General features: G+C 53.3%; 1 protein-coding gene and 1 pseudogene across 1 annotated transcript in view; one reads left to right on the top strand and one right to left on the bottom strand.

Moving 5' to 3' along the window:
- The window catches only part of TCTE1 (t-complex-associated-testis-expressed 1), a 271,125-nt gene extending 259,349 nt beyond the window's left edge, over nucleotides 1-11,776 (bottom strand). Inside the window, exon 1 of the mRNA XM_069608866.1 lies at nucleotides 11,660-11,776. The gene's annotated coding sequence lies outside the window, so the exon portion shown is untranslated. The remainder of the gene's footprint in view (nucleotides 1-11,659) is intronic.
- A 3,854-nt stretch (nucleotides 11,777-15,630) lies between these two features.
- Nucleotides 15,631-15,781, top strand: LOC138468742 (5.8S ribosomal RNA; annotated as a pseudogene).
- Nucleotides 15,782-15,990: the final 209 nt, after the last annotated feature.

The raw sequence follows: 15,990 nt of genomic DNA, 5'->3' as shown, positions 1-15,990 counted from the left end.
AAATACGCAGAGTTCGAGAAACTTTTTAAGGAGTCTAGATTCAACAGAGGAATTAGCAGTAGCGGCCAAGAAAAAAGAGGCATACCACTCTAGAACGAAGAGCCCTGCTCCACTTCCTATTATCAACATGGAGTGATCACAATCCAGGGGGGAAAAAAGATAGTCAACCCAAATTATTCCCGGGAGCATGGATTTAGCAGTAGGGCGGATTCAGGGATCAAGTCAGCACATTATTGCAAAATATCCAGTTGTAGTAAAAATGTGTGAAGCCTGGGGAGTATCAAAATTTCAAGAGCTGCATACTATGGCAGGACCTTCCCAGGCAGAATCAAAAACTCATTTTTGAAAGCGGTTAAATTCCCCTTGCCACCTAAAAAATAAATTAGGAAACCAGAAAAGAACATGTTTTTGCAGAAACGGCAGGTTGGATGGTGTCTTCATTTTGATATTATGGCTACTGAATGAATTATAAACACATTCTCTAGTTCTCGAGCCCAGGGCCCAAATTAGCTTAGTAATTATAATATTAAGCAAGATGCAGATCTATGAGTAAAGATGTGATATTTACTTTTTCTGAATATTTTGTTTTCTGCCCTATGATTCCTAGTCATCCATCATCATTCCAAGTTATAAAAAGGAGATTGTGCAAATGCCACCCAATTGTAATACTAAAGAAAGGTTTTTGCCAATTTGATCTTAAAGGCGGTAAGCTTGGGCACTTTCTGTAGGACGATTACAGAAACATCAGACAGGCTTTCGGGGTGGGGGTATGGGTACTATTTTAAATGGCTTTGCCATGAGCTGGCCGCCGCAAAAAGCTTGGGGTAGTGAGCCCCTGCCTCTATATGTAGCAGTGGTTGACTTTACACAGGCTTTAGATACAGTGAATAGAAGTCAGTTATGGGCAAAATTGAAAGAATGGAAGATGCCAAACCACTTATTATCCATATTGATCTATTTACATGAAGATACTTTCTTACAGATAAGGATGAACAGGCAGGATACCCTAACAAAAAAATTCCCCAACTTTTAGAGGTCTAAGAGAGGGTTGCGTTTAGACACCCTGCCTGTTCAACCTTTGACGGATTTGGGGGATCATCTGGTCGGGGCCTTGTTTGCCACTCCTAGAATTCATACTCTGCCTGTCTGTTGGTTAACATATCCTCACGATGTTGTACTGCTACACCATACACAAACTGGTCTCCAGCGTCTTTTGACTGCCATTAAGAATTATGCTAATCTTAATGAATTGATTATAAATGAAAGTAAAACTAACATTATTTGATTTTCTAATAATGCAAGAAAAATGTTTGTTACACATGGAGAATTGCTAAGACAAAAATAGTAGCAACTGAACATGCTACTTATCTGGGCTTTGAGCTTGATGCCACTCCTATAAAAAGCTGCATACCAAGATGAAAAAAAGTATGTAATGCAGATTTTCAATCACACCCCTTACTGAATTTTACATGGTGAAAGTTGTTCCCACCTTATTATACGGTCAAGGAGTAAATCACCTACTCAGGAAGATGGAGGGGGACAAATCAAAGAGTGTGCCTGGAAAAGAGCTTTAAATTTACTGGACGTCCTACCAACATCTGTCTTAAGGTATGAATTAGTGAGGGGTTGGTCCCCAAAACGGACTCACTTTACGCAGATCTGAGACACATCATGATGGCATATATGCTGGGACCTGTACATAATTTTAAGAACTATGAAGATTCAATCTTGAAAGATAGCCAGTAAATTAAATAAGTGCTGGTGCAAAATTTGATTCTATCCAAACGGATGTTGTTTCGTGCAGACTGGATCAGTACCATCGGGAAAATGTACTCGTAGAAATTGTATAAATCTTTCTCTAAAGGGGCTGAACCTCCTTGCACACTCCCCTCATATCTAAAAACAATCCTGTGTGTATTGGCAAACACATTTTTTATGATTTTGCTTAATTTGTTGCACACTGTAAGATTCAGATGACTTGCTCTAAAAACATAATTCTTTTTAAGGGCTGTGAACAATGCCATAAGAAAGAAGCGATTTAATCTAAGGAACATTTACTAATCCAGTGTCCTGCACTAAACGACATGAGACTTTTGCTGTTTGGAAGATTTGTACAGGATGCTGTGTGGTTGACTAACTGCAAATTCTGGGAAAGACTTGTGGCTGGGCATGAGATTTCTTTAACCATTGCTGTACTAATATTTCTTAGTTTCTTTATTGTGTTTAGTTCTTACGAAATGTTCAGAAATACATAAATAACATCACATTATCTACTATCCAATAAAAATGTCTAAGTCACATTGGTCAAATGAAGCTTAGATAGTAAAAAGTATTCCAAGAATTAGAGATTTTGATACGATTTAGCACTTTGCATTTTATTAGCTTTAATTTTAGTTATAGGATGTAATAACTCATGTTTAGGTGGTGGTTTTATTATTGAAAAGTGTTTGGTGATGTGTGATGAAATAGTTGGCGTTTTAAAGGTTTGTAAGTTTTAGGGATATGTAACTTTTTCCTTATTTATTGATGTCTGAAATGCTTAAAAATGTCTACGAATGGTTTTTAAAGAATGTATTTATGTATTGGTCATTTGTAAAAATAGCTGTGTGTAAAATTGATTGGATTAACCATATCACAATAAATTAAATGAATTAAAAAATGCACACACTTTAGACCCATTATGTGTGTCATTGCTATGTGAAGTAAAGCGGTTCTTCTCTGTCACTCACCACGCTGGAATCAAGAGGTAAGTTGTAAGGGAAGTTTATTAGATAAGAGTAATACTGGAACATCCACCCCACCCAGTACATCAACTCCAACTGTCACTGCGGAATCTTCCCCAGAACCATCACACACCAACACTCCATATTCCATATGACCTCTCCGCCTTGCATCACACCCACAGGTGCCCATAAAGCATCCCTTCACCAAACAAACTGCATCTATCACCAGATGCCAGTATAACACTTCTCTTCCCTACTAAACAACACATGGAGAGAATTCCCCACACCACCAAGAACATCTTGCAACCACCCACGTGTGGCCAGCATGTAGTCCCATTAAAACCCACACACACAGCCTCCACCTTATGCATGCCCATGAACACCACCACAATACCAACACTGTAAAATGTCACAACCACACACAAGATGATCGCCTGAAACCCTGCAGTGAACATGACCTAGATAACAAAATTAAAAAAAAACAAAAAACGCAACTAGGGACAACAGAACCAAGCCCAAGCTGAGCAACACAACCGGGACACGTCCAACCTCCGGAGGGAAAACATTTCAACCAGAACCAGCATGCCTAGTTAGAAAACCAACATAACAATCAAGCAAACCTGCAAAAGGAACAAGCTCCAGGGAAAATGGAAAACCAGAACTGGTGCGTAACAGATGAAACCAACACATCAAAGGAAGTATCATAATGAAACCAGAACCCAACTCCAGCTACCACCCACTGGAAACGTGAAACCCAAAATCCACCTCCAAGACCAAGCAATAGAACCAACAACTCCCCAATGGCACCAAACATTTGATCTACTCCACTCCCTCCTTCAAAAACCATCACCCTACAACCGCAACCCCTCAATGCAACTCCCAGAAAGCAAGCACACCGCGGATCATGACAAATGCTAAAGTTCACACAACCCCAACAAATCCATGACCTGAGCCCAACGTCTGGCAAGAAAGCAAGAAATAACTGCTTGGTGAAAAGCACACAGCAAATGACAAGAACCGGGCAGCACCTGACTGCAACACCGAAATCTGGCAACGCCTAACTGCAACCCTGCAGCACCTCACAGCACCATACCCAGGTCCCTCCCGGCCAACCTGACGCCACAGCACCTCACTGCAAAAATACCCAGAACCCACCCGGCCATCCTGCAGCACCTCATTGTGAAAATACCCAGGACCCACACGGCCATCCTGCACCCCGCAGCACCTCACTGCGAAAATACCCAGGACCACCCGGCCACCCTGACACAACAGCACCTAACTGCACACCACACAAAACCAACACCAAACTGGCAGCCCCACTGTTAAAACACACTGTGATTAACCGCGCCAACCTGGCGGCCCCTCACCGCCCCCAACACTCAGGACCAGCCCGGCCATCAAGAGACACAACCACTAGAGGAGAATACCCTACAAACAATACGAAACATAACAATAACGAAAACATTCAACTACTTAATGTGCCAACCCCACGCATGGAATCGAAACTCAACCCCAGGTTTCAGCACCAGAGTCACTGCGCTTGAGTCCCAGCACCTGCCCCACACCCTCATGTCCATGGTGAATTAAAGAAAAGTTAAAATCGGACCCACCGCGCTTAAGTCTCAGGGCTGGCCACCCCCCACCCTCATGTCCAAATGACACCCTACAAAAGAAAAACAATGTCACAGTAAAAATAACACAAAATAAACCCATGAACCACCTGCACCCACGAGTCCGATAAAAACCCGAAAGCCTGTCCTAAACAAGAAAGGGCCACAACATGAACACATCATAATACCAGTGGCAGACCTTACACATTCTAAGGAAAACCCACAGCCCAGTCCACTGAATAGGTACTACCCCCGAAGCCACAACACCAAGAAACAAACAAAATGCAAAAATAAACAGGCCTCCCCACACAGCTAATCCTCATCTGCAGCGATAAGACTCTTTAGTAACTAGAAACCCCACAAATCGGGGTCAAACTCCTCAAGACTCCCTATGGACGTCTTGCACAGTGAACAAACTTGCCCCCCGTGCAACACCCCCACCGCACAAACAACACACTTCTGACCTGTATCCACGAGGCCCTCCACACAGCGAGTCTTAGCGGCACTAGGACAGCCCATCTCGGAACAAGTCATTTTTCCCGTAACTGCCGACGCTGCCATGCCTTCCATAGAGAGCTCAAACTTAGGAAAGACCTCTGTATCCTCAATTGCCTCCATACTTCTGGTGAAGCACGCACTCTTTGACTCCTTGGCATGCCTCCCCGGCTCTTCCGTAGTGACAGTAGAACACCGTTCCAGCTTCTTGCAACAACGTTGATCCTCCGCAACGTAAACTGTGTCCGGCCCTCTGCTCACCTGACCGGAACATTGGCTGTGCGCTGAGATTAAGGCAGCAGCCAACGTCATCATTTCGTTTCCACCTACGCCCCCGGCAACATCTCCAGAGTCGCCCACCTTCTCTCCGTTTCTCACCAGTTCCGGCAGGAGCACTGATGTGTCCGCAATGGGCAAACCTCTCTCGGACCCCGTGGCGGCCACGATATACTCTGCTGCCGCCTCTTGGACCATAGTTAACAACACCTGCACTCTGATGCTCACGTCGTCCGCTGCTCCACACGGCGTTATTACTCTGATGATCACCACCCTTGAGCCTTACAGCAGAGCGGCAAACACTCCGCAGCCAAGTTCCTGCGCCGCCCGGCGCAAATGCCAAATAAGCAAAACCCCCAAAATGCAGCGTCACACGGCTTGCTGCTCCTCCTGCTAGTGCCGTCCGGCCACCAGCCACACAGGCCGCCCTAACACAGCCGGATACACTTCTGAAGGCTTGCGCTGACACCTCCTGAACTGCCTGCTCGTACTGCATGCACAGGCCACTGTGGCGTTGCCCCGTAAGGGCTGCGTACGCGGCGGCGTGACGTTGCACGTCGCCGCGTGCGGCATAAATAAACGGGGCGTTCCCGGAACCGCAGAGCGACCGGGGAGCCCGAACCTAACGGACGTGTGAGTCTGAGCTCTGTAAGGTTGGGGGCTCATGGGCACGCATGGGGGGGCCAACGACAGACCCCCAACAGTGGCGACGAGTGATGTCGGATGCCCGGGCCCGGCGGTGAAAGGCGTCCGAAATTTTTCTGAAACGATCGGAACGTTCACGGACGTTTCGTTTCATGCCGTGGCTGCGGAACACACACGCGGCTGGCGGCCATTTTGCAGACGAGGCCGCGGAACTTCTCGGATCTCCGGTTCGGACCGAGAAGGTGATCCGGGTCTAATTTTTGGATCTTGTGGGTGCTGAGGACATGATCCACACGCCCATGCCCATTTTGTGAATTTTCATTAAATTTTGGGATTGTTACGTCGAGTGTTAGCCAGGACAAGGGTTAAGATGGCAGGGCCTGCTTAGCCTAGTTCATCCACGTGGCTAAATTTTTGGGACCTCTACACAGCAGTGCTTTGCTGCAAGGTGGCGACAAGGCATTTCTTCACCCCCTTCATCATCAGGACACTCTTTTTGATCCTCTTCATCATCACAAGGTGGTGGCAGTTTCAGAGGTCTTCTGCATCTGGCTGAGTTGCGGCCTCGGGTCTGGTAGTGGGGTGCCTGTGCGCTCAGTCCCATGTCCGACAGTGACCAGGACGGTGGCTCCGCGGATCCTGGGGAGGAATCTCAGGAAGAAGGTCAGGCGGCCCAGCCGGCAGCTCTGCAACCGCTGCCACCGGGACATCACGGGCCTGCACCACAGGCACCACGAGGGGCACAGCCGGTCGGCCCCATCATGGCTCAAGCTAGAGCCCAGGCGGCCCTGCAACCGATACCAGAATTCGATCCTACGGGCCCTCCATCCAGTTTGGGGCCCCGATGGAGGAGGTGGGTGGCCCGTCTGGACATGTACTTCAGGGCTGCTCGAGTGGATGATAATGACAGCATGGTAGCCACCATGCTGTATTCGGCGGGAGCCGCGGTTCAGGAGATCTTCGAGTCACTGACTCCGGTGGACCAGTCCTATGATGCGGCGAAAGCGGCTCTCCTTGCGCACTTCCTTCCACTTGCCAACGTGGATTTCGAGAGATTTGTGATGCTGTCGGCCAAGCAGAAGGATGATGAGACTTTGGACACGTTTTACGGCCGCCTACGCCGCCTCTCCCAAGGGTGCGCGTGGGGGGACGCGGAGGACATGATACGGACAATGCTGATCCAAGCATGCTCCTCCGGCAAACTGAGGAGACAGGTCCTCAGGGAGCCGGGAATCACTCTGCACCGTATACTAGAGCTCGGTCGATGTCACGAAGTGGCTGAGGCACGGGCGAGCAAGATGGAAGCAGGATCACGCTCGATCAAAGCCGAAGAGGTGTGCGCTGTGTGGCGGGGCGGCAGAGGAGCGAGAAGGCCTGGCGGAGCCCCCCGAGACAGGGCAGGAAGGTCGGGGGAATCATGCCAGAAATGTGGCTATGACCTCCCCCACTCCACAGAGTGCCCAGCCGCAGGAAGAACATGTGGCCGATGTGGCCTGCCGGACCACTTCGCGAGAGTGTGCAAGTCGGTGCTACCTGTCATGGTACCCAGAGGTCCTGCCCGGGTCTGGAATCCGCGTCAAAACCGGCCATCCAACGTGGCCCAGGTGGATCAAGCGGAAGAGGAGGCTCAGGCAGAGGAGGCTGAAGCAGAGGAGGAGGAAAACATCTTCTTCGTCTCAAGCATGGGGGTACTAAAAGGCAAAAGCAGGAGGCAGCCAAGATGCATAGTGGAGGTGAACCGCTCGCCTGTCCCCGTGCTGGTCGACACAGGGGCATCGGTCAATGTCATGGCCAGGGGACATTATGACGCTCTTGACCCATTGCCGAACCTGGCTGCGCCAAGAGCTCGCATCTTCGCCTTCGGTGGACTCGAGCCCATACCGCTGGATGGTGCGTTTGTGGCGAAGGTGGAGCATGAAGGATCGAAGATCAGATCACGATTCTATGTCACCCCCATAAGCAACAACACCCTGCTAAGCTGCGCGGCTGCGGAGGCACTCGGGATAGTGAGTTTTGCGTACTCGGTATACCTGGAAGACATCAACGACCTACTGGACAAGTAGGCAGCCCTGTTCAATGGCATTGGGAGAATGACCGGTGATCCAGTCCGGCTACACATTGACGACTCAGTGCAACCTATCGCCCTGAAACACTGGAGAGTTCCTTTTCATCTGAGAGAGCAAGTCGATAAGGAACTGGACAACCTGGTGGCCTTGGACATCATCGAGAAGGTGGAAGGCCCAACACCATGGGTGTCCCCCATTGTCGTGGCCAGGAAACCAAAACAGCCGGACTCCGTTCGCATCTGCGTAGACATGAGGCTGCCCAACAAGGCCATAAAAAGGGAGCGACACCTGACCCCGACCATCAATGACATAATTGCTGAGGTACAGGGGGCCAGATTCTTCTCCAAACTCGACCTCAGAGCAGGGTACCATCAAGTTGTCCTCCATCCGGAGTCCCGGTACATAACGACATTCACCACACACCGGGGACTCTACAGGTACAAGAGGTTGAGTTTTGGGGTTTCGTCGGCTGCCGAAGTGTTTCAGAACATTATCCGGGGTGCACTTGCTGATCTTGAAGGGGTGCTCAACATCAGTGATGACATTTTGGTGTTTGCCAACACGGAGGTGATCCATCTAAAGCGCCTGGCCAAAACCTTCGAGAGACTGCAGTCATTGGGCCTCACCCTCCATAGGGAAAAATGCGAATTCCTGCGCCCATCAATAGAATTCTTTGGGTTCATGTTCAAGGAGGGTGGGGTGTCACCCGACCCACGGAAGGTTCAGGACATTAAGAGTGCACAGCCCCCGGAATCCGTGTCGGAAGTAAGGAGTTTTCTGGGCATGGTGACCTACTGTGGTCGGTTTATCCAAAACATGGCCTCGAGGTCTGAGCCGCTCAGAGCTCTCACCAAGAAAGATACTGCCTGGCACTGGGGTCCACTGGAACAGTCGGCGTTCGAGGACATCAAAGGCGCCCTAACGACGGAGGACACCATGGCGTTCTTCGACCCGGCGCTACCCTCGGAGATCGTGGTCGACGCCAGCCCGTTTGGCCATAGGGGCGGTCCTGACCCAGGTGGACCGTAAAGGTAACCTCCGGCCCGTTGCATACGCCAGTAAGGCGCTCTCGGAAACGGAGCAGCGGTACTCCCAGATCGAGAGGGAGGCCCTGGCGGTCTTGTGGGGATGCCGACACTTTCGCCTATATGTGCTAGGACGTCCGGTGACTGTGGTGACTGACCATAAACCCCTGCTCCCGATTCTGGCGGGCTCATCATCTAAGCCCCCGGCCAGAATTGAAAGGTGGATGCTTGCATTGCTTGAATACGGGGTCACGCTGGTATACCGGCCAGGGGCCAACAATGCAGCGGACTTCCTTTCCCGGCATCCCGGAGTGCGTGGGGGAGTGGCAGCAGAAGAAGCGGACAACCATGTCCGGATGGTGGTGGAGGGAGCAACACCAAACTCACTGCCCCTGTCGGTGCTGGAGGCCGCGGCGGCCGAGGATGGGTGCTTCCAGATACTGAAGCAGTCGATGCAGAGCGGGTCCTGGAAGCTTGTCTTGGAAGCTCTCGCAGGGCGGACCCATGAGGCGAAGACCGCCCTTGAACAGCTATGGAAGGTGAAAGATGAGCTGTCCTTCTCTGAGTCGGGGCTCCTGCTCCGGGGGGATCGCATAGTGGTCCCCCACTCCAAAGTGGGCGAGGTGATCGCTTTGGCCCATCATGGACATCAGGGTGCTGCCAAGACGAAGGCGAGGCTGCGGATGAAGGTCTGGTTCCCGGAGCTAGAGAAAAGGGTCGATGACTTTGTGGCGGCCTGTGTATGGTGCCAGGCAGCCTCCCCGGTGCAGAGGGAACCGGCTATCGAAGCAATGCCTCGGGGGACCAGGCCCTGGGAGGTCGTACATGCCGATTTTGGGTCCACGTCCGTGGGCACCCATTTTCTGGCCATAGTCGATGAGTACTCCCGGTACCCTGAGGTGGAGTTCGTGGAATCGGTGGCATTCGAGCATGTGGTGGTCGGCGTGGAAAAGATCTTTTCAACCCATGGGTTTCCCCTGACGCTGTGCTCGGACAATGGGTCGCCATTTCAAAGCGAACGCCTCTCTGAGTTCCTGGCCAGCTCTGGAGTTCAACATCGAAAGATATCCCCACTGTGGCCGAGGGCCAACGGCGATGCAGAAAGGCTGATGCGAACACTAAACAAGACATTTCGGATTGCGCAAGGACAAGGCCAGCCCCTCCAACGGGCCTTGTATCAATTCCTGCGAGTGTATCGCACCACCCCTCATGCCTCCACTGGTGTCGCTCCGGCGGAAGTGCTGTTCCGGCGATGCCCCCGGGGTCTACTGCCGGAGGTACAGGAGAGAGAACCTGGGGTTATCAACGATCAGCAGGTGGAGGCCGACCGACTGACCAGGATCAGCCAAGAGAACGTGCGACGGGGCCTGCGGCCCCAGCGGCTGGAACCCGGGGATGAGGTGCTCATCCGGAACCGCCATCCTCACGGGAAGTTGTCACTGCCTTATGAACCGGCGCCCCTGGATGTGGTCGCTGTAAAGGGGTCAATGGTGACAGCCTCCGATGGGCGGACGGCTGTCACCCGCAACGTCAGCTTCTTCAAGAAGCTGGGGGACTCGAGAACTGAACCCCCTCTGGACCCTGGTGTCGCAGAGACCCCGGAGGAAGATGGACCCCCTCTCGGTGCCCCGGTCTCTCCGTGTCGGGAGGCTGCTGTTGATGGACTGCCAGTGCCGGAGGTGAGCGGGAGGTACCCCCAGAGGACTGGGCGAGGGAAACCCGCTTACCTCAGTCATTATGTGTTGGGACAGTTGGAGAGTCATCCGGGGTGAGGAGGCTGACATTAAAGAGGCATGGGTCCAGGATGGGCAAGTTGTTTGCTGTGTGATATGTTGTGTTTAACTAATAAAGTAATTGTGTGTCCTCCTGAAAAAGGAGGAGTGTGGCGTTGCTCCGTAAGGGCTGCGTACGCGGCGGCGTGACGTTGCACGTCGCCGCGTGCGGCATAAATAAACGGGGCGTTCCCGGAACCGCAGAGCGACCGGGGAGCCCGAACCTAACGGACGTGTGAGTCTGAGCTCTGTAAGGTTGGGGGCTCACGGGCACGCATGGGGGGGCCAAGGACAGACCCCCAACAGCCACCATCACTGACAATAGGCCACCTCAGACCCTGTCAGACCTGTGTCCGCCTGGTATCACGGACAACAACAGCCCCAACACAGCACCAACCCGACAGCACCACAAATTTCACCTACTCCACTTCCTCCTTCAAAAACCATCACCCTACAACTGCAACCAGCAAGCAACCCCTCAATGCAACTCCCATAAAGCATCACATCACCAAACAAACTGCATCTATCACCGGATGCATTATAACACTATGCTTAATAACTAACAAAAACAAACAAGAAAATGACATACAGTGATAGAAGGAAATAAATAAAGAGCAGGTTTTTACAATGCATTTTTAAATGATATGCGATATTCAGCTAAAGATTGAAACGGTCTCATGAACGATGTTTGAAAAAAATCGATTCTAAGACTTGCTAAAGCTCTTGGTATTTAGATTCAAAGGTTTCATTTTGAATTGACTGTACAATAAAAGGCCCCTCTCGGCGACAAAACGTGGTAGGTACTTGCAGGAATAAAAGAAGGCGCAGGAGAGGCCGGGCGGGGAAGATGTGTAGAGGGGCGATAGGCACTTGAGAGTAGACTGGGGCACGGAATGTGATGGGGCAGTGTAGGAGAGGAGGTAGGCAAGAAAGGGGGACAGTCGGGGAATGGGTAAGGCAGGGGGCGGGGGAAATCGCCAGGTTGGAAGTTGAACGAGAGCCACAGGCGGAGTAGTGCAAGAATAAACAGGTGCCAAAATCTCTCACCCTCCTTCAGGCTGCTTTGATGACACCCGTCTCCATGGAGACCAAAGCGGAAGTCATCACCCGGAAGTAGTCCTCGGGTTTGTTGCTATGGGCGATTGTTATGTGGCCCGATTTCCGCGCGACTCTCCATAACACGAGGAAGCGCGTGGCCGCGGCGCACGTGCGCACAGACGCACGCTCGCGCGACCCTCGTGGCTCCCTAAGCACCGTCGCAACTAGTTCCCATCCGAGAAACGGACCACAGCAACGGCCCGCCCACTCTTCATCACGTGGCTTTGCACGCCATGACTGTGATTTCCCCGCAGCAATGAAGCGGTTCCGGAGGCTGGAGCACTGTCAGTGAGTGCTGTCCGGAAGGCACGGGGTGCCACCCTGAAAGAGCAGCAGCTATCCGTGTGCTCTTGGCCGGCTGAGCATACACTTTGCATTTTCTTCGGTATACCGTGAACGTTCCTGCAAGACACCAGGTTGAGATGGGGTGCAGAAAACTACATTTACTTTAAAAATCATGTTCAGCTTGTGCCTGGGGGAGGGATAGGGACACAGTGGTGTGGGTCTGTAGAGAGGGATTGGGACACAGTGATGTGGGCCTGGAGGGATAGAGACACAGTGGTGCAGGTCTGTAGAGAGGAATAGGGACACAGTGGTGCGGGTCTGTAGAGAGGGATAGGGACACAGTGGTGCAGGTTTGTAGAGAGGAATAGGGACACAGTGGTGCGGGTCTGTAGAGAGGAATAGGGACACGGTGGTGTGGGCCTGGAGGGAAGGATAGGCACACAGAGGCCAGGACTGTAGAGAGGAATAGGGACACACTGATGTGGGCCTGGAGGGAGGGATAGGGACACAGTGGTGCAGGTCTGTAGAGAGGAATAGGGACACCGTGGGGTGGGTCTGTATAGGGATAGGGACACAGTGGTGCGGGTCTGTAGAGAGGGATAGGGACACAGTGTTATGGGCCTGGAGGGAGGGATAGGGACACAGTTGTGCAGGTCTGGAGACAGGGATAGGGACACAGTGGGGTGGCAGTGGAGGGACGGATAGGGACACAGTGGTGCGGGTCTGTAGAGAGGAATAGGGACACTGGTGCGGGTCTGGAGGGAGGAATAGGGACACAGTGGTGCAGGTCTGTAGAGGAATAGGGACACAGTGGTGTAGGCCTGGAGGGAGGGCTAGGGACAGTGGTGCGGGTCTGTAGAGAGGGATAGGGACACAGTGGTGTGGGCCTGGAGGGAGGGATAGGGACACAGTGCTGTGGGTCGGGAGGGATAGGGACACAGTGGTGTGGGTCTGGAGGGAGGGATAAGGACACAGTGGTATGGGTCTGGAGGGAGGGATAGGGTGGTGGCATCTTGGGGTCTGCAGGGGATGGGGGCACATTGGTGTCGGTCTGGAACAGGTATGGGGCATCTGTTGGTCTGGGGGTGGCATGGGGCAAAGTGGTGTGGGTTTGATGGGAGGGATGGGGACATTGGTCTGTGTCTGGGGGATAGGTAGTTCATCTAGGTTTGGGTCTGGAGGGCGGGATGGGGCATCTTGCTGCGTGGATAGAAGATGGTGGGATCTTGGTGGGGTCTGCAATGGATGGTGGCACATTGGTGCTGGTCTGGAACAGGATGGGGACATTGTTGTGGGTGTGAAGGGAGGCATAGGACACGTTGGTGTGGGTCTAGAGGGGAGGGATGGGTGCTCATTGGTCGGGGGAGGGATAGGGTATTTTGTTGTGTGGGGGAGAGAAGGGAATCATGGTGTGGTTCTTGAGGAAGGGATTGGGCATCTTGGTGGAGCCTGGGGGCATCGTTGATCTAGAATGGAGGGACAGGGCATATGATGGGGGCATGTCAGGGAATGATGGAGCATGTGGGTCTGAGTGAAGGCTGGAGCATTCTGTTGGGAAGGAAGGGGGGCATCTGGGTGTGAATGAAGGGATGGGGTATGGATGTATGTCTAGAGAGAAGGATGTTGGTTTATGGGAGGGGTGGGAGCATGTTGTCGAAGGGATGGGGTAATCGAGTGTGGGTATAGAGGTGAAGCAAATGGGTGTGGCTCTGAGAGGTGGAGCTTCATGGTGTAGGTATGGAGGGATGGATTTTGGTGTCTTTGTGTGGGTTTGGAGGGAGGGATGGTGGCATTTGAATCTGGAACATGTGTTTGGAAGGAGAAATGGGCCATTTGAGTGTGAATTGGGACATGTTGGGCCGGGGTATCTGAGTGGGGGCATGAAGGATCATTAACAGCGGAGCAGCTGGAGGGAGACCGCAGGCCCGACCTCGGTTGCATCCCAGACATGCACACCCACAGTCCAGGGCACCTCTCGCAGAGCGGTCCGGGGTGCGTGGGCAATGAGGCGCCGGGGAGCAAGGATTCCCTTCCACCGTAGGGTGGTCCACGACCCAGCAGATGGACGGGTGCCTAGCAGGGTTGGGTTAACCTGCTGGGTACATCCCCAAACACGCACCGGAAAGGAAGCCCCTCACTGAGCCGGCCGGTTCGCTGGCCGGGGGCGTGCACTCTTCTCTCTGACCCGCCAGCGGGTGGCATTGATGAGCGCACCCCAGTCAGCAGGGAAGCCCAGAGTGAAGCCCCTCACTGAGCCGGCCGGTGCGCTGGCCGGGGGCGTGCACTCTTCTCTCTGACCCACCAGTGTGTGGCATTGCTGAGCGCACCCCAGTCGGCAGGGAATCCCAGAGTGGTGGCAGCTGGGTACCCGAGGAAAACTTAACTGCTCCCTGAACCATGGCGCAGCAGGCTTCCTCGACGGGTGGGCGTCGAGGTTCCAGCTGCCCACATCTGTGGGCGAGCGATGGCCAGGCCCGCTGGTGCAGGGGGTGACCTTCCCTCTTGCCCAGGTACCTGGAGCTCGGGCCTGTGCAGCCAGGCTGGGCTTTGAAGACTCTAGTGGTCCCACCCGACCCCCTGCCTGTGCTGTCTCTGGCCCGCCTCGCTGTCTGGCCCCCAGCACCCCCCCAAAAGGGGAGTGGAGGTCGTAGTGGAAGGATGAGTGGATTGGGCCAGGTGGGCCGGTGGCAGAGTGGCCTGCCTCCATCCCCTTGGGAAGCGCCGTGCTGCTGCAGCGGCGGGCAGATTTCCACAATGATCTCAGCCGAGCTAGACAGGGCGCTGGACTCTCTCGCCACAGGCTGCGCATCCCCCCCGCATCCCTGCCCCCCGGCCTCTCCTGCACCGGCAGGGTCAGGCTGATGTCTGGAACAAAAATAAGTTGCCTGTGACTCTTGGTGGTGGGTCACCCGGCTCGCGTGTCGATGAAGAACTCGGCTAGCTGCGAGTATTAGTGTGAATTGCAGGACACATTGATCAACACTTCAAACGCACCATGCGGCCCCAGGTTCCTCCCGGAACTATGCTTGTCTAAGGGTAGCTTGTACATCAATCGCCCCTGGGTTCTCTCCAGGGGCGTGGCTGCGGCTGTCGCACGGACCCAGTTCCCTTTGGCCCCCTAAGGTCAGACCCCAATCAGCACCGTTGCAGGATCCCCAGTTTCCCCGCCTCATGCGGGTTTCGGGGGGAGCTGGGTGGCCGGCGCGCCCCGCATGTGGTGGCAGCGGGCCTTAAAAAACCCGGGCGCATTTTCACCCTACCCTGGGGCACCCGGCCATGTTGTGTGGTGTCCCGTGGCTGCCGGCGCACGATGGCCATGGAGCGAAGGCCTCGCAACCTCTAACCCCCCCTACGGGCCTGAGGCCAGCTGCCCGAGCTTTGTGCTCCCCCGACTACAGCCTCAGATCAAACGTGGTGACCCGCTGAATTTAAGCATTTTACTAAGTGGAGGAAAAGAAACTAACCAGGATTCCCTCGGTAACGGCCAGTGAAGAGGGAAGAGCCCAGCGGCGAATCCCCGTTCAGCGGCAGGCGTGGGAAATGGGGCATACAGAAGACCGACTCCCCGGCTTGCTCATGGGGCTCAAATCCTTCTCAGGTCAGGCTGATGTCTGGAACAAAAATAAGTTGCCTGTGACTCTTGGTGGTGGGTCACCCGGCTCGCGTGTCGATGAAGAACTCGGCTAGCTGCGAGTATTAGTGTGAATTGCAGGACACATTGATCAACACTTCAAACGCACCATGCGGCCCCGGGTTCCTCCCGGGACTATGCCTGTCTGAGGGTAGCTTGTACATCAATCGCCCCAGGGTTCCCTTCAGGATCGTGGCTGCGGCTGTCGCAGGGACCCCGTTCCCTTTGGCCTCTTAAGGTCAGACCCCAATCAGCACCGTTGCAGGATCCCCAGTTTCCACGCCTCATGCGGGTTTCGGGGGGAGCTTGGTGGCCGGCCGCAGGCCTTAAAAAACCTGGCGCATGATGGCCATGGAGCGAAGGC

The sequence above is a fragment of the Ambystoma mexicanum genome, chromosome 4q, assembly GCF_040938575.1.
Source record: "Ambystoma mexicanum isolate Mex_15411 chromosome 4q, UKY_AmexF1_1, whole genome shotgun sequence".
NCBI lineage: Eukaryota > Metazoa > Chordata > Amphibia > Caudata > Ambystomatidae > Ambystoma > Ambystoma mexicanum.
The sequence above is the reverse complement of the archived record's forward strand: the minus strand, read 5'-3'. Positions and strand labels throughout refer to the sequence as shown.